Source organism: Glycine max, chromosome 10 (assembly GCF_000004515.6).
Source record: "Glycine max cultivar Williams 82 chromosome 10, Glycine_max_v4.0, whole genome shotgun sequence".
Classification (NCBI taxonomy): domain Eukaryota; kingdom Viridiplantae; phylum Streptophyta; class Magnoliopsida; order Fabales; family Fabaceae; genus Glycine; species Glycine max.
This window is the reverse complement of record NC_038246.2, coordinates 31,119,520-31,143,893: the sequence shown is the minus strand read 5'-3', so window position 1 is coordinate 31,143,893 and position 24,374 is coordinate 31,119,520. Positions and strand designations below refer to the sequence as shown.

The 24,374-nt window shown below is 34.0% G+C and overlaps 2 long non-coding RNA genes and 1 other non-coding gene across 5 annotated transcripts in view; 1 reads left to right on the top strand and 2 right to left on the bottom strand.

Moving 5' to 3' along the window:
• LOC102661030 (uncharacterized) overlaps positions 1-22,930 on the top strand; it is a 64,693-nt gene extending 41,763 nt beyond the window's left edge. The window contains exons 8-9 of the transcript XR_005886984.1: positions 22,504-22,630; positions 22,791-22,930. This is a non-coding gene — a transcript (uncharacterized protein). The remainder of the gene's footprint in view (positions 1-22,503; positions 22,631-22,790) is intronic.
• On the bottom strand, positions 941-2,837 carry LOC121172999 (uncharacterized). Its single transcript, XR_005886995.1, has 2 exons — positions 2,765-2,837; positions 941-1,586 (listed from the first exon to the last, which is right to left on the bottom strand). It is a non-coding gene; the product is annotated as an uncharacterized lncRNA (long non-coding RNA).
• LOC102660906 (uncharacterized) lies at positions 15,948-18,432 on the bottom strand. Of its 3 annotated transcripts, none has more exons than XR_005886993.1 (3): positions 18,135-18,432; positions 17,266-17,363; positions 15,948-16,522 (listed from the first exon to the last, which is right to left on the bottom strand). It is a non-coding gene; the product is annotated as an uncharacterized lncRNA (long non-coding RNA). The 3 variants fall into 3 exon arrangements; XR_005886994.1 differs by lacking the exon at positions 15,948-16,522 and adding an exon at positions 16,730-16,802; XR_003266282.2 differs by lacking the exon at positions 15,948-16,522 and adding an exon at positions 16,814-16,855.
• Positions 22,931-24,374: the final 1,444 nt, after the last annotated feature.

Sequence of the window (24,374 nt, the reverse complement as noted above, 5' to 3'; positions counted from 1 at the left end):
TTGAGGTACTTGTAATACACAATATCCATGTTCCATCATCAACCTTACTTTATCTAAAGTTTCAAATCAATCATAGTAAATAAACATTAAGTTGATTGTTTCAACTTCCATGCAAACGCTATAGTAGTATGTCTTTTGTGTGTTTGCATGAACATACTCCATTGAATAATATCAAATCATTTCATTTGATGATTATATTTTCTTACTTCTTGACGTTTCTTGATGGAGATTTGTTGTTTGTAGTTTGTATCAATGGAGATTCCTGAGAATGGAAGGTGGATGTATCAGAGGTTGGATGATAATAAACGTTGGACAAATGAGTTTAGAGAAGGAGTGTTTGAATTTGTACAATTTGTTACTAGTCAGGACATGTTTCAAATGCAAGGAGAACAAACAAGGTGTCCCTGCAAGAAATGCAAATGTAAAGTTTTCAAGTTTGTGGATGATGTGATGAAGGATCTTTATGAGGAAGGGTTCATGCCAAATTATTATTGGTGGACAAACCACAGTGATAGGCATGGCAACGGGTTGAAATGGGGACAGGTATTGCATTTCCCACCCCTGCCCCCGACTTTCTGACTAATCCCCGACCATGCCCCCGACCCTCGCCGGGATTAAAAAATCCATACCCACCCCGTCCCCATTGGAGGTCGGGTTTCCCCACCACGCCCCGCCCCGCCCCCGCTAGAATTGATTAAAATTTTTAAAAAAGAGAAAAAATATTAAAACTTATTGAAAAAAAAGGCTAAAAAATAGTTTCATAACAGAAAAACAATAACAAAGCCAAATTTAAAATATAGGATCATTATCATAATTTAAAAAATTACTAAAACAAATCAATCTATTCAATTAAAATCATAAAATTTGGGTATTGCATGAGGAATTAAGACATGCATATTTATTTCCCCCCCAAAAAAAAACATTACCATCTAAATATATGTTGTCCCAACAATAAGTAGCATATGATTCTATTTAGCAAAAAAGGAGATATTAATATACTATGTTGGTTGTCCTTCAACATGTTTCATTTTGTTTAGCAACTTAAACATGTTTCATTCTTTCAAATTACATAATAAAGAAAAAGAAACAACTTAAATTGTTCAACAAATAAATGTTAGTCATTCCTCCAAATTAGTGACACCAGCAGCACCCATCATTTCACCTGCATAAAAGAAATAAAAAAATTAGAACAAAAGCTTATATTATATAATAACAAAAAATGAAATTTAGAACATTATTTACCTTCATCATCTGAAACCATTTCATTCATTACATTAGCACATTCAGCAACAACTTTATAGCTCGTAGAACCTATAAAAATATATTACTAGTATTAGTTCTTGAATAAACACAAATATCAATTTAACAACATATATGAATAAAACTTTACCTGTATTTTCAGCACTCCACAACCAACTTCTAGTGCACATTAAAGCCTCTAAAGTAGTCCATTGAAGTCTACTACGATGTGGGCTTAATACTTGACCACCAGTGCTAAATGCAGATTCTGAAGCTACGGTAGATACTGGAATAGCTAATATATCCTTAGCAATTGCTTGAAGTGTTGGATACTTGACACCATTAAACTTCCACCACATCAAAATATCAAAGTCAACAGCTCTTGGTAAAACATCTTCTTATAAATAGTGATCTAACTCTGATTTAACATAAGAACTTCTAGCCCTTTTTTTTCATATTATAAATCTATCATACTCAGATAATGCATCACCAACAACTTCACTACTAGTAACATCACCAACATTACTACCAAAAGAGTCTTTGTTCATTTTCATTTGGTAATCATAAACTAAGTCGTAACACAATTGTTGAATGCCCCTCACTTGAGTAAAAGAGTCATGCTCATACAATTTTTCATAATAATACTCAAGCAACTCCATCTTGTACCTAGGATCTAAAACAGTGGCAACTCCCATCACATTATGAATCACACCCCAATATTTATCAAATTTGATCATCATATTTTTTGCCATTTGTTGAATCATTGGGTTAGGAGAGGTAATCCATTGTTTGATTGCCAACTTAATCTCACATATATTTGGAAAATACAAATTAGCAGTTGGATGTTTAGTAGAAGAAAATAATTCAGTGATAGTATTGAACAACTTCAATCTCCTACAAATATCCTTTGCAAATTGCCACTGCAAAGTACTTGGCAAACAAGTATATTGAGACTCTAGTTGCTTTAATCAACAAAATACATCCTCATATCCTATGGCAATTTGAGTTCCATCTAGTTGGACAGTCTAATGCCAAATTCCTATTGTAAGGGATTCTCAATTGTTTAGCCGTTTCCTCAAATTTTTCCTTCCTCTTGGGTGTTGCTGTCCAATATGCCACGCTATCCCGAATATTTTCTACACCTTCTTTCACCACTTCCAACCCATCTTTTACTATCAAATTAAGGATGTGAGCACAACAACGCATGTGAAGTAAAGATCCATCCCTAAGCAAACTACCTAAGTGCAATTTATCCTTAATTTTGTCAATCATAGCATCATTTGTGGTACAATTATCTAGGGTGATAGTGGACAGTTTTGTGTCAATATTCCAATCCATCAAACAGTCAGTCAATACATTGCAAAGTCTATCACTTGTATAAGGAGCAGGAAAATAGATGAACCTAACATAAAAATAGAGATACAATATAAAAACAACCAAAAAACAGAGATATAATATAATCATATTCAATCATTTTATAAAATAAAAGGCCTAATAATATAAAAAGTTCAAATCGTTTTATAACCTCAAAATTTGACTTTGTAAGTTCCAACAACCATCAACGTAATGAGCTGTAATAGCCATATACCCCCTCTTCTAACTTGTTGAAGTCCACATGTCTGATGTAATGACCACTCTTCCATCAGGACTATCCAACAACTTCAAAGTTGTTGCTCGTTCATTCTCATAGATTTTCATTATCTCCTTCTTAATTGTGTTTCTAGTAGGAACCTGAAAAATATCACTATATTTTATTTTATAATATACCAGTTGTATATATCAAAGGATAATTTAAAAATAAAAAATGCATTCATCAATAAATCAAAGGAAATAATTACATTTATTAATAGTTATAAATCAATAAACGTATCTATAATATATTATTTGCATACTTGAAAAAAAGGGATTTTGCTAGCGAACCTGAAACACAGGTCTGAGGGCAGCAGAGTATCTCCTAAAGCCAAGGTGATCAACAATTGATAGTGGATACTCATGCATAATAATTGCTTTTGCAACCTGTTCCCTTGCATCATAAGTTCCCGCACCCAACTCTTGTTTTCCTTGCACGACCTTAGGGGTAAGAAATGTTTGGCCTTTCATCCCTCTCATAAAAATCTTGTATTGAGCACAAATCTCATTATGCTGCCACAAATGCTTGGTTCCATTTTTTGATTTTCCACCAAGAAGTTTCTTACAATACTTGCATTCAGCCTTGTCCAAACCATTGACTTTAATTTTTTTTGAAATGCTGCCAAATCTTACTTTTCAGCCTACATATTCCTCCTTGTGCCTCCACATTATTAACTTCATCTTCATGAGGTGAAGGAGAAGGTGCAAGATCAACTTGAATAGGTGAACGAGTTTGATCCATTGGTGAAGGTGAAGGAGAAGGAGACTCATTAATTGGTGAAGAAATAGGGTAAATTCCTTCTGGTGAAAAACTAATATCTTCCATTACTTTCCTGGAAAGAAAAAAAAACAGCAGGTAAAACTGGGGCAAAAATTAGAATTTATTAAAGAAATTTTTTACAACAATAATAAATCAAATTGGGTTAATAGAAAATGTAAGATTTCGTTGATTCTTAGTTATACTTTCCATCCTCAAGGCATAAAGTACCTCATAAAAGGAGGGAAATAAATTTCTATTTTGAAAGAAGGTAAATATTCCCTATTTCTGTTCCCAAATGAATCAACAATAGTCTATAGAATGGCTTAGGAGGTAGCACAACCCAGCATATGCAAAAAAGAATCAGAGAGGTTATAAAAATATTAATAAACCTCCTCTATTATTCTATTTCTGTTTCCTTCCTATTAAGTTCATTCAAAGTACTTGTAAAACAAATGCTAGAAAAATATGCTTTAGGCTCTTCAAGTTTTGATTAAAATTGCAGTAAAAAATTGATTTAAAATTGTTTTTAGTTCTTATTTTAAAAGTAATGATCTTGGTTTTTATATTTTTTGAATGTGGTAGATTTTATTTTTTGTTAGGTCCTATAAACAGAGTCAAGGATAAAATCTACCATATTTTAGCAATATAAGGCCTAATTTTTTTAAAAAATTATATAGAAACAAAAATCAATTTTGACTAAATTTTAAGGGGCCTAAAACCCATTACTCTAAATTTAAGTGTTGTACATTAAAAAAAATGTTGCGTGGATAAGCACCACTCACGTGGACCTACATGTGACAATCAAAATTGTTAAAAAAAACTAAAGAAAAATGTTGCATCTGACATCTAAAATTTGCTAATAAGATACATTTAAATTAAGAAAATTATATTATTTTGACTTGGGCCACAAGTATCATCTACCAGTCCACGATAGACAATATTTCTGAATAGAATCACTACATATTACAAAATTCTTGTATACCAGTGTAATCAGAAAATTAGAGAAAAATAGGAGAGTACAGGTCTCTGGAATACCAGTGCTTTCAGAGTAAAATTTTCATTCTCACAATAAACAACTTTATGTTTTCTCTAGTTGTTTCTCCCTGATCCACTCTCTACCATGGTAAATATTAATTAGCAAAAAACACTACCCAAAAGCTTGCATTATCCATATCAGCAGCAAAGAAAAATTCTATTGAAACAACACATACACCTGCGCTGAGACAGTTGCATTCACCAAAAGAATTTTATCCAACATTTGCACACATTGTCTACAAAAAAATCGTCTTTTTTTGAAAAATAAAGGTAGATTGTTTGCACCTTTCAACTTAGATTCCTAAGCAAATCACACACCTTAAAGTTCAAGAGTATATAATCAGCTTACGAAACTTGAAAAATTCGTTAAAATTTCATAGAATTATTACGCGACTTGCATTCATACCAAAAGTCAAGTGGTAAAAACTTATTCTTGAATATAGATGTTTCTTCTGCATGCTTACCAATTAAGTTAACAATTTACTTAGATAATGGGAAGCTACCAATAAACTACTTGTCAATTAAGTATCTGACATCGTTGGGGGTAAAAAAAAAGAAGCCTCTGTTCCTCTTTTCAGAGTCAAACAAAAGAAATCCACTTTCACGAGTCAGAAATTGGATAAACTTTACACAAGTTATTCAGATATATCTTGGAATAAAACTGAAAGAATGCCACTGCTTCTGATATACCAAGGACACCGTAGTAGTGTGTCTTCTAGCTCTACAAATGTTCAAACCTGTTCAAGTTATCTCAAACTAAATTTTCCACTAATTTTGGGGGACCATGATGATGTTGATATGTCTAATTACTTCCCCCCACTTTACGATAACTAGTGCATACACTATTAGCTACTAATAAGAATTCCTCTACCAAAAAGAGAAATATACCCCACATTTACAAACAGTTTTAGTTTTGAATATTTATTATATCAAGGACCGTGTAAGCAGAATAAATCTATCATATCAAAGGAGAAAGCAAAGGAAACAAGAAAATCAAAGCTACAAATTTAATCAAATCGTAATAGTGAAAACTTTACTCATTTTATTAGAGAAGCACAAAGACTATGCTTAATGGACTGTGCACAGTTAAATTTATCACACTAGAAGGGCCAAGGATTTCCCTCCAAATAATCAACTATAACCTATCCCACTTTCTACTTGTCCTATAGATATACATAAAGATTGCAATTTGCAAACAACTCAAAGCAATCTTCAATGAAGGAATTGAAGAAGATTTAGCTTGTAAAGACTATTTCAAAACGTGTGAAATCAGCTAGTGAGATCTTCTAAGTATGTATCAAGTCCCTCTCTAATCTACCAAGTACCAACTAATATACACATAACAAATAAATACTATTTGTTCACAGAACTACCCAAAACAAGAGAAATTGTCCGCACGGGATATATTAATCTTAAGCTACAACAGGAAAATGTTACTTCAATTCAAACAATATAAAATAGCTCGAACCAGAATAAGCACAAGCATCGCAATGGAATGCATCACATAAAACACTTGCAATCGTGGCATGCAATTCAATTCAACCAAGGCTCAAAAACCATACCGATACAGTAAGTTCATTATTGTAATAAATCCAAGATTATTTATTTCAGTTCTCAAATATAAAAAATTTCAGCTTGAATATTAATCAATGAAAGGAAGCAGGTCAAGTAAAAATCCAAACAAGGAAAAAGCACATCAGAAGCTTTTTAACTAAAACTATTTCTCTTAGATGTAGATTCTATGCATTGGGATCTACCGCATAAATCACACTTTCTACATAGAGACGATAAACTTAAATCTAGAAGCGTTTCAGATCTAATAAGCAGAGATTAAAATAAATTTATGAATGAATGAATAAGAAGGAACCTTCGTTGCGTCCTCTCTTGAGCGGCCTCACGTTCTCCACTTCTCCTTGACTGAGAGGTTGAGAGCTGCAGTAGCTGTAGCGGCGCAAAATAAGATTTAGGTTTAGCAATGTGAGGAGTGAGGACTGAGAGCTGCAGTAGCGGCGCAAAATAAGATTTAGCCTTTAGGAATTAGGTTTTTCAAATTATAACATTGAGGAGGGTCGGGGTCGGGGCGGATATCTGTAATCCTATACCCGCCCCCGCCCCCGTTTTGGGTTATCGGGGAAAACCCAAACCCGACCCCGAACCCACTCAACGCGGTTTTTATCCGTCAAAGTCGGGGCAGATTCGATTCGGTTCTCACGGGGTCGGGTTCCGCTGCCATGCCTACACGGTGAAGAGTTACCACGATTTCCTCCCATAGTGTTGCAAGGTTCCTACTATGAAAGTGGTACGCAAAGGAAATAATTGAATCCTTATGAGCAAATGATCATGGATCATGCTGAACCATCAATTGACCAATACATAGAACAACAGGGTGTAATTGAGACAGAATGCATGAAGGAGAATCCTAATCCTGAAGCTCAAAAGTTCTTTGATATGCTTGCAACTGCTCAAACACCATTGTAGGAAGGATGCGAGCATCATTCAGAATTGTCAGCTTCTTTGGCCTGTCTTAGCTTGAAATCTGATTATAATATGTCAGAAGGGTGTTTTAATCGTATGGTTCAACTTATGGGCGACACCATGCCAAAAAACAATACTATGGTTAGTAATTTTTATCAAGCTAAGAGGTCAGTGCAGAAATTGGGTCTCGGTTGTTTGAAAATTGATTGTTGCCCGAACGGATGCATGTTGTATTACAAAGAAAATTCAGATAAGAGTATAACCAATTGCTTTTTTTGTAAAAGTGATCGGTACTTGACGGTTAATAGGAGAGGAATTGAAAAGAAGTTTCCTATTAAAAAAATGTGGTACTTTCCACTCATTCCAAGACTAAAAAGATTGTACTCTTCAATGGCCACTGCATCTCACATGAGATGACATAGTGAAAATCAGAGGGACCCGAATGTCATGTGTCATCCATCTGATGGTGAAGCGTGGAAACATTTTGATAGAATGCATCCAAAATTTAGTCAGGACCCTAGGAATGTTAGATTGGGATTACGTTCAGATGAATTTAGTCCTTTTGGTCAATTTGGGAAGACTTACTCTTGTTGGCCGATTATCTTAACTCCATACAATCTTCCTCCTGGCACGTGCATGAAGAGAGAATTTATGTTTTTAACTGTCTTAATTTCAGGTCCATCAGATCTAAGGCACAAGATTGATGTGTACTTGCAACCACTCATAGATGACTTATGCACCTTATGGAATGATGGCATGCCAACTTTTGATGTGTCATTGAAGCAAAATTTTTTTATGAAGGCTGCTTTGATGTGGACAATCAATGACTTCCCAGCTTATGGGATGTTGTCAAGTTGGACAACTGCTGGTAGACTTGGTTGTCCCATATGTATGGAACGATCAAAGGCATTCACAAATTTAAATTTTCACAAGATCTGTTATTTTGATTGTCATCGCCAATTTCTTCCGCTTAATCATGCATATAGGAGGAATAAAATGTCATTCAAGAAGGGTCGCATTGAGACCTCACCGCCTCCTCCACGTTTGTCTAGTCTTGATGTTTGGAATAAAGTTGCACATTTATCGCTCTGCCTTGAGTCGCAAGAAGAAAAAGATTTTCTTGGTTATGGTGTTGAACATAATTGGAAGAAACAAATTATATTTTGGTTGTTACCATATTGGAAAACCCAGCTTCTGGGTCATAACATTGATGTCATGCACACAGAAATAAATGTGTTTATGAATGTCTTTAACATTGTGATGGACATCAATGGAAAAAGCAAGGATACACACAATGCTCGAATGGATTTAGCAGAAATATGTAATTGGAAGGAGCTTGAGCTGGTAGATGTTGGTCGTGACAAGTTCTTTAAACCAAAGGCAACTTATGCAATGACCAAATCCCAGAGACTCGTTGTTCTTAAATGGGTCAAAGAACTAAAGTTACCAGATGGCTATGCCTCCAATTTAGGTCGGTGTGTGGATCTTAACAAGAGAAAAATTCATGGAATGAAAAGTCATGATTGTCATGTTTTCATGCAACGGTTGCTTCCAATTGCATTTGACTCATTACCAAAACCTATTTGGAAGCCATTTGTTGAACTTAGCCAATTTTTCAGAGAACTAACTTCGACAACTTTAAATGTTGAGCAACTAAGAATTATGGAAAATAACATACTTGTGTTGTTGTGTAAGTTAGAACAAATATTCCCACCAAGCTTCTTTGATTCAATGGAGCATCTTCCAGTTCATTTACCTTATGAGGCAAGACTTGGTGGTCCAGTCCAATATCGTTGGATGTATCCTTTTGAGATGTATAAAATGAGTAATAATTTATACACCATTGTATTATATACGTATAGTCATTTTAAAAAAAATACTTATTCATATTAATTTTAGGTTTTTGCACTCCCTCAAAAATAAAGTCAAGAATAAAGCTAGAGTTGAGGGATCGATTTGTGAAGCGTACTTAGTGGAGGAGACATCTACCTTTGCCTCGTTTTACTATCCTGATCTAATTGCAACAAGAAGGACTAGGATGCCTCAAAATGTTGATGCGGATGAAGGTTCTTCATCTTCTCCTCCTATATCAATTTTCAATTATCCAGGAAGAGCGAGTGGTAAATCCAAAACATATTTTTTGGACCAAGTTGATGTTCATGTTGCTCACTTGTACGTTCTTCAAAATTGTCCAGAGCTTGAGCCATATTTAGAGTAAGATGATTTTAATACTTTTATAACTCTAATATTTTAATGACGTTATGCTTTTTACGTTGACTAATTTGTTTTCTCTTTTCCAGTATTTATGAGAATTTTTTAAGGGAGTTGAATCCCACTACTTCGAATGCTCAACTTAACCAAGACATTTCCTCCAACTTTCCTGCATGGTTCAAGCAATATGTAGGTTAATACCTTATATATTATTGAAATAACATTTCTTCCATAATGATACGATGTTATATATGGTGTTAATTGTTAAATTTTTTAGGTTCTAAATCCAGAAAATAATATTCAAGATTCAATATTGGTTAATTTGGCATGGGGACCTAAGAGAAAAGTTGAATCATGGCCTATCTACATTATAAATGGATACAAATTTGAAACAATTAGTTGGAATGAAGGCACGAATTCTTCTAATTATGGTGTTTATGTATGGGGAACTGATGGCCAACTAGAATCTGATTTTTATGGAATGTTGTATGATATTATTCAATTGGAGTATACTGGCATCCCATTGATGAAGTTAGTTCTATTCAAGTGTGATAGGTTTGATAATACTCCTTATATAGGGACACAAGTAGATAAAATGTATGGCATTGTTGAAGTAAGACAATAAAAAAGATATACTAAAGCATATGACCCATTCATATTTGCACAACAAGCAGAACAAGTTTATTACACAACATATCCTGAGGGACATCGAGGATGGTTAGCCATAATGAAGACAAAAGCTCGCAGCAGAATCACTGACAATATAGTAAGTGAAATTGAACAAGAGGCTCCATACCAAGATGATGAGCTTGTAGGGCTTCAAGAAGTGTTGGAACTTGACCCTGATGTCATTAATGAATCTCTTGCGGATGTTGATAGAGGTGGAGAAGAGATAGATGCAGATTTACTCAAACAACTAGGCTTGATCGAACCAGACAAGGATGAATGCATGTTAAGTGAGAATGACATCGAGAGTGATTTTGATGATACAAATACTTCTTAGGTAATTCATAGATTAAAGTTGATTGCATGTTTTTTACTCTTGTAGTGAATATGAAAGAGAAGATAAGTGACATATTTTGTTGTATAAAACATTTTTATGTGAGCTTTCATTAACAAGTTGGATTTATTTGGTTACTAAAGTGTATTGCTTGTGGCACTTCACTTTTTATTTATTGTTCTTAAATATATTGCATGCCTTATGTTCAGTGTGTGTGTGTGTGTGTAGTTTTACATTTGTATGATTGTGTTTTGTGATAATTATTACTTTTACTCTTGTAGTGAATATGAAAGAGAAGATAAGTGACATATTTTGGTGTAGAAAACATGTTTTTGTGAGTTTTCATTAACAAGTTGGATTTATTTGTTTACTAAAGTGTATTGCTTGTGATACTTCATTTTTTATTTATTTGTTCTTAAACATTATATATATATATATATATATATATATATATATATATATATATATACATGTGTAAGAAAATAAAAAATGCAGATGGCAGACAGAGGTAGTGGTCGTAGAACATTTAATCGTGGTACAAGATGTGGTACCCACAGTTTGAGAGCTCCAATTACCGCCAATCCTTCCCCCTCATCCATTCACATATCAACCTAAGAGTCGATGATTCATGTTGTTGCACAGACTCCAAACACACTTCCTACAACTGAAGACCAACCAAATCCTACCTTTGTAAGGGAGTCAATTCCTACTACCCCTGTTAGAGATGCTTCACCTTCAGCACCAGATGATTCTCTTACACCTGAGTACCCAACAAATCCAAATTATGAACATATTGTTAATGAAAGGCCTTTCATTCGTGCATATAAAGGAGAGTAAGTGCATTTTATTTAACTAATAATTTTCTTAAAATGTTTTTTAAATATGGTATTGACAATGTCTTTGTACATAGGTTTCAACCAACATATGGGTGTTGTAATATCATATCAAATATTATTAAGGCAAAATTTGATGAACTAGCTCCAAGTTGGTTGAATGTGTCAGTTGACCTTCGCGATAGGTGGTTTGGAGAGTTTAAGGTAACTTGAATTATGGTGTAATTTAAAATTTATTGTTTCTTGTATGATTTCTAATTTAGTTCTTGTTTCATATTTTTTGCAGAAAGAGTATAGGTGGCACCCACAAGAAGAGCGAGCCATTAGAGCTGTTTTTGAGACAAAAGGTCATGTATTTTAAAAAGTGCAATGAACAAGATTAGAAATGGTCAAGATAAAGGAAAGTGGATAACAGCTAATGTTCGAGCAACCTTGGACGAACATTGGGGTTCTACAGATTTCCTAAACAATAGCTCCACTGCCAAGGCGAATCGATCTATTGATAGAGGAGCCTCAGCATACTATGGTGGTTCCATATCTACTGCAACTCACTTTGAAAAGCTGGTAATTTTACTTCATATATATGCATGTATGTATGTATGTATGTATGTATGCATATATGTATGTATACTTCATTGATTTTCAATTCAGTGTAATTAATTAAATGTTTTACAATTTTAATTTCTTAAATTTATGTAGTCAAAGGAGTTTTAAAGACCACCAACTGCTTGGGAGGTGATGGAGAAAACTAAGAAATTGAAGTCAGGAGAATGGGTCAATGACAAGTCCCGTGAATTTGTTGTAAGTTGTTTCTTCTAATCCTATCACTTTATTTGATATATAGTGCCTGGTATTATAAATGAACTCTTACCTTTGATGAATATCTCTTGAACCTATTTACACATCTTGATTTGCTTTTCTTTAGTTAGTGTTAAATGTTTGTGATTGGCTAGTATAAACTTTGAAGCCTACTATAGTAGATTAAAGTTATTTTTTTCCTGTATTAGTGATGGTTTTCTTGAATATTAATCCTTATATGTCTACACATTTAACAATTTATTTTCATACCTCACTTTATATTGAAGGAGAAATATCAACATTATCGAGATGAAATCTTACAACGTTCAACAGAGGAAGGCACATCTACACAGGGTTCCCCTAACACTACTACTTTTGTTAATGATAATGAAATATATTTGAATGTTGTTGGAGGTCCAAATTACAAGGGGAACGTGTACGGCCTAGGTACTTTGAGCAAAAGGTTTAGTTGCTCAAAATCAGCTCCATCTACTTCTATTGCTCCTGTGGAAGACCAAATAGAGGAAATGCGTGAGACAATTAATAAATTGAATGCTGAGTTTTTGGCAAAGGCAAATAAGGAGAAGACACTTGAGGAAAAAGATGTTGCAGATGATGGAGAATCATGACCACCAAAGTCAGGAGATGCGACAACAAATGCAACAACAAAATGAGCAAATTCGTCAACAAAATGAGCAAATGCAACGTATACTACAACACTTGCATATTCAGCCTATCATACCAGCTCCTAGTCTATCACCTACCATAGCAGATGGAACAGACCACCATGTTAATGATACTCAGGTTGATCGTCCTTATGACATGGAAAATGATCATTGACTCTAGTTATTGTTTACTTTACTTTGATTAGGCCACGTTAGTTATGAATTTGAACTTTATTAACTTTTACGTTGCATTTGATTAAACTTTGAAAACTTTGAATTTGCACTTTAGGAATCTTTAGTGACCGAAATATATTTTATTGCAAATTCAGCCACCGAATTCACGACCGAATGACCTTTTTTTAAAGTATATATTAAAATTGATTATTCAATAGCGACCGAAATAGCGACCAAACTCCTTTTGAATTTAGTTTATATTTAAGTTTAATTATATGATAGTGATTGAAATAGAGACTAGATATTTTTTGATTTTATTTTAAATTTAAAATATAACTGCATATTAGCGACCGAATTAGCGACAGACAATGTCGGTTACAGAACTGGTCCCAAGCAAAATAGCAACCAACTCCATAGTGACCGAAATTATTATTTTAGTGCATCGCTAGTCTGGTCGCTAAATATTAAATAGTGGGAAAAACAAAACATACAACATAATTTTGCATTAAAAAATTAATATTAAATAGCGACCGAATTAGCAACCGATATCCATTAAATTCTGAAAGAAATTATATACTAGCAACCTCATTAGCGACCGAAATATATTTTATTGCAAATTCAGCCACCGAATTCACGACCGAATGGCCTTTTTTTAAAGTATATATTAAAATTGATTATTCAATAGCGACCGAAATAGCGACCAAACTCCTTTTGAATTTAGTTTATATTTAAGTTTAATTTTATGATAGTGACTGAAATAGAAACTAGATATTTTTTGATTTTATTTTAAATTTAAAATATAATTGCATATTAGCGACCGAATTAGCGACAGACAATGTCAGTTACAGAACTGGTCCCAAGCAAAATAGCAACCAACTCCATAGTGACCGAAATTATTATTTTAGTGCATCACTAGTTTGGTCGCTAAATAGCATCCGAAAATAAATTTGGTTACAACGGACTTAGCGACTTGGGTTTTTGCAACGTAATGGGTTCGGTCGCTATTTCGGTTACTAATACTAATAGTGACCGAATTTAATGATTTAGCGACGAAATTTGTCGGTCGCTAAAGCGCTATTTTTTAGTAGTGAACGATGGTCTTCCTCGCGATTTTGGGCTTCCGTTTCAGTGGAAGTCATCGTCACTTGCTTTTTGAACAAAGGGAGGTGTGGAAGGTTTGTGACTTTGTGCGCGTGAGCATCACGATAATCGTAAGGAGATGGAACGCCAATACTTTTGCAGGTAAGTTAGGTTATTGTATTGAAGATTTTTGTATATAACCATGGTGGATGGTTGTGATCCCTTTGTGCGGTTGTTTGGTTGATGTGGTCCACGATGTGTTTTCCACGTGAGTGTTAATTTTTTATTCAAGTTTTGGACTCCACGGGGTGTGTGGATGTTTTTGTTTTGTTGTGGTCCCTTATGCATTCCTCGCGATTTTGGCTTTTGTTTTCTTGTGGGGTTGTTTGGTTCATATGGGTTTTATTCATGTTTTGGGCTGTCTTTTCGTTCATGTTTTTTATTTATTGAATGGACATATAAAGTGGGTTTTACTGTGTAAAAGAATTTTGTTTTCTTATTACTATCATTTTTTTTCAGGCCAACCGAAGAACAAACAGTGAGGTTAAAAATTCACCATGGTGGGATGTTCATTTATCAGCCCTTTACTCTGTATATCAATGGTCATATCGAAGAAGAAGAATGGGGTTGGGATGTGGATACTATGTCTTATATTGACTTCAAGAAGAAGATTAACTCTCTTGGGTAAAAATCATTCATGTGCTTATGGTATAAGGACCCCATAAAAGCACTGAGCAGAGGGTGATTGACGCATCCTCAAAAAAGTTGAATGATGTTGAGGATGACGACGTTGTTGTAATTGATGGAGTGGAGGCTCGGGTTGAAGCTGTGGCGGAGGGTGAAGTTAAAGCAGTGGTGGAGGGTGAAATTATGGCTGAGGGGCAAGTTGATCAACAGGCTTTGGTTGAGGTTCAGGTGGAGGTTGAGGTTCAAGTTGGTGAACAAGGTTTGGTGAAGGTTCAGGTGGAGCCTGTAGGGGAGACTAATGTTCAAGCTCAGATGGAGGCTGAAGTTCATGTTCATGAATAGACTTTGGTGGAGGTTCAGGTGTAGGCTGAAGGGGAGGTTGGTGTTCAAGGTGAGATGGAGGCTGAGGCTGAAGGGGAGGCTAGTGTTCAAGGTGATGATGTTGAAGCTGAGGAAGATGATGATGATGATAGTAGTGAGTATAGTGAAGTTTCAGATAGTGACTTTAAAGAAAATTGGGATTGGACAGAATACCATGACCCTGAGACATTTACACAGACAGGTTGACCCACATATCAGACTAATGAAGCAGACTTGTATGGTCATAATACTTCAGCTGCAACAAATTTTGATTTTGGTGATGAAGATGGACATTCTGAAGAGTTAGATACTCCATATTGAAGTGATGTTGAAGCTAATCCAAAAGTCAAATTTCCTCGGTTTAAGGTGCTTGAAAATGATGAAGATGCAAAGTTTGAGGTAGGGCTGCAATTCAGTAATAAGAAAGAAATTCTAGAGGCTATCAAAACCTTTGTTGTAAGGATCTGAAGGTTAAAAAAATGATAATAAGAGAGTCATTGCAATCTGTAAGGAAAAAAAAAGGGTTGTCCGTTTTACTTACGGGTCAGCAAGTCCATTCAAGCGACTTATTGACAAGTAGTCACATTCAAATATCAACATTCTTGCTTTAGAACTGCCAGAAACATTCAAGCTACACCTAAAGAAGCTATATTCAAACACTGTAGTTCACAGTTATAGAAGTTGTAATACTTACTCCAATAACAATATTGCTTATTTTCAATTTCAAGGTTGCTCTCTATCTGTTATGGATGATACCTTAACCTCTGTCCATATGCCCCTTCCTTCTTTTAATCTATTAAATCCACAAATCATCAACTTTCAACTCACAAATAAAACAAACATTAGCAAAAAAGACAAGTTTCTTTTCCTCACTGATAACCACAACAAGCTCTATCAATTGATGACACACCCCCAAACAGAGGCCATTGACATATAGAAAATGTTGTACATACCCAGATATAAAGAGACGTTTCCTGGATCGAGCTTGAGAGCGGCCCTGAGCCTGCCTCCTCCACAATGCAGTGTTGAGACCAAAATTTATTAGCAGCATGTACTCATAGACTGGTAAGATGGCAGGCACTATGAGAATTTACAAACAACATATGTGAGTAAATAGGGATTAGTCACTTTGGGTTTCATTTTGAAGAATGCTACAAACAGATGGACAACAAAAGATAGCATAAGTTCAGTCATGGAGGGATAAAAATTTAAACAACATAAAAAAATGGTAGAGCATTGATTAATTGTTAGACTCACCACTGAATAACCGCCTTGTGTCCGATCATCTAAAGTTTGTTGAAGATTCTTTGACCAAAGAAAGGAAGAAAGTGATTATTATACATATAAGAAGTTCATTCACAATTATCAATATAAAAATTAAATTTCATGAGAAAAGAAAATAACCAAAACAAATGGCAGTATCAATATAAAAGTTTGCCGACAAAAATAAAAATACCACAACAGGACAACCAGCTCTCGGGATACTATCTGATTGCAGACCGCCAAAAGGATTTAAACCCTCATATGCCACAAGAATACATACATTTATTCCCCAAGCTTCATAAAATTCCCCAACCTGAGCAAAAATTTAAAAATAAATAAATAAATGATACCGAGAAAGAAAGAAAAATTTACTTCATGAAAGGTAGAAATAGAATGCTAGTGAACCAGCTAACAAAGAAACCAAATTTTATTGGCAATGCGTAACCATGCTCTCTTCTGTTATTTTACAAGAGCACCAGTGACAAAGCTCTCAATGAATGATATAACTATTACTTACTCTGCAAAGCAATACTTGACGTGGAAATTTTGGCTTGAATTGCAACATTTCCCAGTTAAGTGTTCCTTCCTTCAGACTACACACATAAAAATTGATTCCTCCATCAACTTTCTCACAATAATACCATCCCTAGAAATAGAGAATAAGGGAATTCAAGTATTTATGTGCAAGTTTATTGAACAATAGCCAATGTAAATGGTTAAGAATAAAGGGTTATGAATTATATACAATCTTAAATCTTGAATAGCATTCTTGTTGACTTTGGTCCATTAGTTGTGAGTTTGTATTTGAACAGAAAAAAAACTTACCTGTATTGCAATTTATGCAGGGGAAAATAAATCCTTTATATCGAGAATAGAATAAAAGTGCAAAATAAAGCATGGTAACAGTTTGAAAGTAAACTTGTAAACTATAAAGTCCTAATAAATCTGTAGGTAAATGTTTTAAAAAGAAAACTGCAATTAATGTTTTCATATTTTTTATTACAAAAATGAAGAGAACACACATAAACTAATAACATGAATTTCATACAAACTCACCTTCCATTTTTCATGTTGGGATTCAGGCCAGGCAAATTAGAATAGTCAAGTCTTTCAGTTAGTTGGACAGTTGAAAGCTTTCTGCACATCTGCAACCTCTGCCATAATTTGGAAAGGAAACAAGAGTGAGAATCAAAATTCTCGCTAAAGGTCTCATGGTTTATAATCACAACAACAAAAACCAAGAATGACTAATTTTGCAATTTAACTAGATGTGAAAAAGTAGATGGACCTACCCCTTTCCACCCCAATATGTGAGGAAGGTTTTTATATTCTAAACCATTATTTGGTACTTTGGGCTTTGGTCTACGTATCGGAACTGATAACGTTCGAGATTATGCAGGATTATACACTAAAGATTCTTATTTGGCTCTCTCTTTAATCCTATGTCTCTTATCCTTAGGAGGTCTTCCTCCATTATCAGGTTTTTTCGGAAAACTTTATTTATTCTGGTGTGGATGGCAGGCAGGCTTTTGTGGCCTTACTACTCCCCCTTGAAAACTTCTTTTCCGTATAACTCGATTCATTTTTTACATGTGCATTTATTCTGTCCATCAACAAGTTTCACAACTTGGATGACATACCGCAAAATAATAGATGTTTACATCATTAGGATTTCACCACGTCTACAAAATATCAAATCAAACAAATTAGAGCTATTTTTTTCTGAATTCGGAATGACAACTCCACAATGTGTTTAACTTGACATCTAACACTAGTATTAATAGATATGCATCCAAGTATACAATTCACATTCAACCTATTTCAATACTCATATGATAATCATATCTTAACTTCCTAATCATGATTCTTGCATATTGAATGAGTTAGCAAAGTTTCTAAATAGACACAATAATGTAGCTGCTCACATTTTATCGCAATAACAGGTAAAGCAAGCAAGATGTAGCTAGAATGAACTCAAGGTTAAACACAACTATTTATCATGAATAACTCATGCCAACTAATCCGATGTTGTTCTTCATGCACCAAAATCTCAGACAAGATGTTTATGATTCCTATAATGTCTCTAAACCATAGTGTTATCAATGGTGGACGGTGGAACAGAGTGGAAAGCCAAAATTCTGCCATATATCCACGCCATTGTGGCCCATGGTGCTGTCATAGCATAATTTCTCTCAATAAAGCCAAACATTATCCTTCCTACGAATTTCAAATCATTGACATCCATATAAGTAGAAGACTTTTTTTCGTTTGGGAATTTTTTTGCAGAAAGCAATTCCTTTTCCTTAGCATAAATTGACTGATAAAGATATTCAGCTCTTTTGATAATAAGCTCAGGAATTCCTTCTTTATCCTTTACTATGTTTATAATTTTAAGTTTAATTACCAATTTGTTTTATTTACGTGCATATTTTTTACATTTTAGTTTATACATCTTCAAATTACTTGTTTAATCTTTACACATTTTTTTAATCTATTTTAATCCTTTGAGACACTAAAATGAATTAAACAGTATATATGTAAGAACTTTAAGAAGTTAAAAAATTAAAAATATATGTATAAGAACAAAAACTAATAGTAGTAACTTTTAGGTGTAAAACTAAAATAAATAATTTCTGTAAGTACAAGACCTAAATGAATAATTAAATTTATTAGAAAAAAAGTATTTTTATCAGAGAAAAACCAGAGAAGATTCGGGATAAAAGAATATTCAGTTTCCTCCATTTTCTTAAAGTATTTTTATCACCATTTGTTTAAATTCACGTATTTCTTATTTCTTCTCTCTCCCTCCCTTTCCTTCTCCCCTTCTATTTTACGCCCCTCCTCTGGTCTTCTCTCTTCTCCACTTCCATCCAGGTTATCTTTCCGTGTTATATGTATCAAAAGAGAGTTATACAACTACTCTTACTATTAGATGAGTATTTAATATTTTTTGAGTTATTTTTTATTATGTTTTATTATTTATTTTATATTTTCTTCAAAGACAAAAAAGTAAGATTCAAATAATTAAAAGAATTGGTCTCCTTGAATTTTCTTTAAAAATATAAGATAGATTTTATTTGAATTTTAAACCAAATGTACTCACAAATAAGTTTGAATGACTTTAAATAATTATTTTAAAAATTAACAAACTTATCTTTTCTTTTTCAAAACTTTTCAAAATTGAAAACTTATTATATATTTTCCCAAACCATTTGTATGTTCATAAAAGAAACTCAATCATTCATCTAAATTAAGGAGAGAGAGCAAGAATCAAATATTAAACAATGGGATCAAGAAAGCCGCGCGGTCCCAAGGATTTACTGAACATGAAGATAGTGAAAAAGTCCAGGAGCAAGCAACCTATACGAATTGTTAGACGAGGCATATATGGCGCTTCAGAAATTCGAAAACAGAAAAATCATAGAGGGAGTAACAAAAAAAGTAATGAGTCGCATAAATCAACTGAGAGCATGGAGGAATTTGTGATTCCGGGAGATATTCCAGAGCTTGATTCGTTGGTGGTTTATGAGAAAGAACTACGTTCAGATTTTTTTAGTAATGTTGCGGCGGGCTGTTTGGAACCATCTCGTGAAAGGAAAAAGAAAACCCGTCACAAAAGTCGTAACAAAGACGAATCACATGATCTAATTAAGAGTATAACTGATTTTGTGATTCCTGGAGATGTTCCTGCCATTGATTCATTGATGGTCTTTGACAATAATTTTTTTTCAGATTTTTTTACCAATATACCGGTATTCTAGACCTTTATTCCAACTTTCTCAATGTATTTTATGTGGAAAAGAAAATATGTTGTTTGATTGACTTTTCTTTTGTCTATGCTGGCAATGTTGATACATAATGTATATATACATAACATAATTGAATGAGTTAGGGTCATTGTCCAAATATTAAAGTGGTTGTCTAATCAGTATAAAATTATTGGCTAAGGACATACATGTCATGAAAGGCTAATTGGTTAGATACCATCAGTGATATTATAATTTGATGAGGGGCCAAATTATAATTATCAAATTTGGGGTAACGAACGACAGTTACCCATGTACAGTTGAATGTTCTTGAAATGTGCGTCTCTTTGTGTTTCTTTTCTAATTTTTTTTTAATGTTTTGTTTGAATAAATCAATTCAAAATTACATTTAATTGAAAAATTATTTTTTAGATGGTTGATGGAAAAACTGGAAGTACACATTGTCGTCAACTAAAAAAATATCGAATACATAGTAATTGGGTTTTATGATTACCGATTTATCATGATTCACAACAAGAAGGCACCATGGTTTTCTATATGGCTGTTGAGCATTTTCTGATCCACAAAAGGAAGGCTCATAGTTTGTCCGACGCAGGAGACTAACTCAAGGTGATGAAGTATGTCTGACTATGTGTGAAGTGACAGGGGTGGTGTATTTCACAAATCATGAAGAGACATCAAGGTTTTCTATATGGCTTCTGAGCATTTTCTGATCCACGTACAAAAGGAAGGCTCAAAGGTTTATAATTACAAAACTTAATCTCAAATAGGATCAGATTAAGAATGGTGTTCCACTTCAAGTTTATAATGTGAATTATGCAACCATGATTGTGTAGTCACCCAGTGACATACGTTAGAGAGGAATGAAGCGGGCGGCAGGAAATTAAGCAAGTTGTACATCTTGCCAAGGTTGTTCTAGAGAGGGACGCTTGTCAACAGTATAAAATGTTTAAAGCAGAATGTATTTACCAAACTGAAAAGCTTGCCTCTAAATTCTACCGTCGATGGCCTTCATCAACCAAGAGAAATTCCCAAGGAACTCCGGCAAAGAAGAAGAATCAGCAAGAACCATTTTATATGTAGTTAAAAGCAAAAATCATTCTTGATTTTTGTTGTTGTGATTATAAACCATGGGACCTTTAGCGAGAATTTTCATTCTCACTCTTGTTTCCTTTCCAAATTATGGCAGAGGTTGCAGATGTGCAGAAAGCTTTCAACTGTCCAACTAACTGAAAGACTTGACTATTCTAATTTGCCTGGCCTGAATTCCAACATGAAAAATGGAAGGTGAGTTTGTATGAAATTCATGTTATTAGTTTATGTGCGTTCTATTCATTTTTGTAATAAAAAATATGAAAACATTAATTGCGATTTTCTTTTTAAAACATTTACCTACAGATTTATTAGGACTTTATAGTTTACAAGTTTACTTTCAAACTGTTACCATGCTTTATTTTGCACTTTTATTCTATTCTCAATATAAAGGATTTATTTTCCCCTGCATAAATTGCAATACAGGTAAGTTTTTTTATGTTCAAATACAAACTCATAACTAATGGACCAATGTCAACAAGAATGCTATTCAAGATTTAAGATTGTATATAATTCATAACCCTTTATTCTTAACCATTTACATTGGCTATTGTTCAATAAACTTGCACATAAATACTTGAATTCCCTTATTCTCTATTTCTAGGGATAATATTATTGTGAGAAAGTTGATGGATGAATCAATTTTCATGTGTGTAGTCTGAAGGAAGGAACACATAACTGGGAAATGTTGCAATTCAAGCCAAAATTTCCACGTCAAGTATTGCTTTGCAGAGTAAGTAATAGTTATATCATTCATTGAGAGCTTTGTCACTGGTGCTCTTGTAAATTTAGTTGGAAGAGAGCATGGTTACACATTGCCAATAAAATTTGGTTTGTTTGTTAGCTGGTTCACTAGCATTCTATTTCTACCTTTCATGAAGTAAATTTTTCTTTCTTTCTCGGTATCATTTATTTATTTATTTTTAAATTTTTGCTCAGGTTGGGGAATTTTATGAAGCTTGGGGAATAAATGTATGTATTCTTGTTGAATATGAGGGTTTAAATCCTTTTGGCGGTCTGCAATCAGATAGTATCCCGAGAGCTGGTTGTCCTGTTGTGGTATTTTTATTTTTGTCGGCAAACTTTTATATTGATGCTGCCATTTGTTTTGGTTATTTTCTTTTCTCATGAAATTTAATTTTTATATTGATAATTGTGAATGAACTTCTTATATGTATAATAATCACTTTCTTCCTTTCTTTGGTCAAAGAATCTTCGACAAACTTTATATGATCGGACACAAAGCAGTTATTCAGTGGTGAGTATAACAATTAATCAATGCTCTACCATTTTTTTATGTTGTTTAAATTTTTATCCCTCCATGACTGAACTTATGCTATCTTTTGTTGTCCATCTGTTTGTAGCATTCTTCAAAATGAAACCCAAAGTGGCTAATCCCTATTTACTCACATATGTTGTTTGTAAATTCTCATAGTGCCTGCCATCTTACCAGTCTATGAGTACATGCTGCTAATAAATTTTGGTCTCAACACTGCATTGTGGAGGAGGCAGGCTCAGGGCCCAACTCAAGCTCGATCCAGGAAACGTCTCTTTATATCTGGGTATGTACAACATTTTCTATATGTCAATGGCCTCTGTTTGGGGGTGTGTCATCAATTGATAGAGCTTGTTGTGGTTATCAGTGAGGAAAAGAAACTTGTCTTTTTTGCTAATGTTTGTTTTATTTGTGAGTTGAAAGTTGATGATTTGTGGATTTAATAGATTAAAAGAAGGAAGGGGCATATGGACAGAGGTTAAGGCATCATCCATAACAGACAGAAATCCAACTTGAAATTGAAAATAAGCAATATGGTTATTGGAGTAAGTATTACAACTTCTATAACTGTGAACTACAGTGTTTGAATATAGCTTCTCTACAGTTATTGCTTAGCTGTAATTGAGTCAACTTACCTACCTTACATAGTTGGGTTTTGTATGGATGAGATCAATTTTGTGAAATAATAAAATGTCATTTTCAGAATTCTTCTTTCACTTTCTCTAATTTTTCTTGAGCTTTCAAGTTGGTTGTTATAATTATGATAATAATATATTGGTTGACTTAAAGGCACAGTTAATCATGGTCTGTTGTTTCAACCAGCAAATTCAGCTCTTCCCCTTGTTCTCCAGGCCTACTGTGATGTTGATTAGGCATTTAACCTGAGATGTTGGAATCTTCACATATGTGTCCTGCGTATTTCTTGGTCCTAACCTAGTCTCTTGGTGGTCTAAGAAACAAACCTTGGTGGCCCAATGGAGCACGGAGGTAAAGCATTTCTGTTTGACACGCAACAGAAAAAGTATTATGGCTGCAGTCTCTTTTCACAGAACTTGGGGTTGAATTTACTTCACCCACTATCCTATGTGCCAATCTCAGTACTGTGTCACCAGCTCGTAATCCCTTTCTTCATGTTAGAACAAAGCATGTGGGACTTGTCCTATTATTTGTAAGGAAAGTGAACAACCAAAGCTTTCATCTCTATTATGTTTCTGCTCTACACAAATGTACTCACATTCTAATTGAACCAAAGCTGTCACACCTCCATTTTAGAGAACTTCAACAAAAACTCAGTTTTTTTTTGTTTTTATCAATTCTCGGAGCAGCCCCTCTTGAGTTTGAGGGGGAGTATTGGAGTGATGTCACATTACTACTGTTACTCTGTCAGTATTTTACAACTTTAACCTAGGGTGTTTAGTTGTGACTTCTCTATAATTTCTACTGTTAGGTGCAATTACTTTAGATTTGTCTAAGTTATTGCTGAGTTGTAACTGAGCTTAACTATGTAACTATATACATTTAGGTTTTGTATAGATCAATTTTTTGAAATTGTGAAATTACATTTTCAGATCTATAGTTTCAGCTCTCTATCTAAATTCTTCTTTCTTTGGTTTTTCTCACACTTTCTACAATTTTTACTCTGCTATTTTGTACTCTTTTAATGTTGGCTTAACTGCAAATTTAGTCCCCCTATAATTTATTTCACATATTGAGTCCCCCATTTTTTGCAGTCCCTTATTTCAATCCCCAAGCCCGAAATTGGATGTTGACTATTACTTGCGAACGTGGACCGCCACATGTCGCGCTTTGATTAAACGACATTTTGGTGCACACTTTTAACCATTTGTGGTAATTACCTCAACCCTCATTGGTAATTACCTCAGACAAGTTGTTTGTCCTTGAGCTTATCCTTCTTCCTGGAACCCGAAACCATGAAATCCCAAAATTCATAGCACGAACCCGAAGTGAATCCTTAAAGAGTGAGACTCGTGAGGTGTTAGAGTCATTGTTAACCACTAATAGAAAAATGC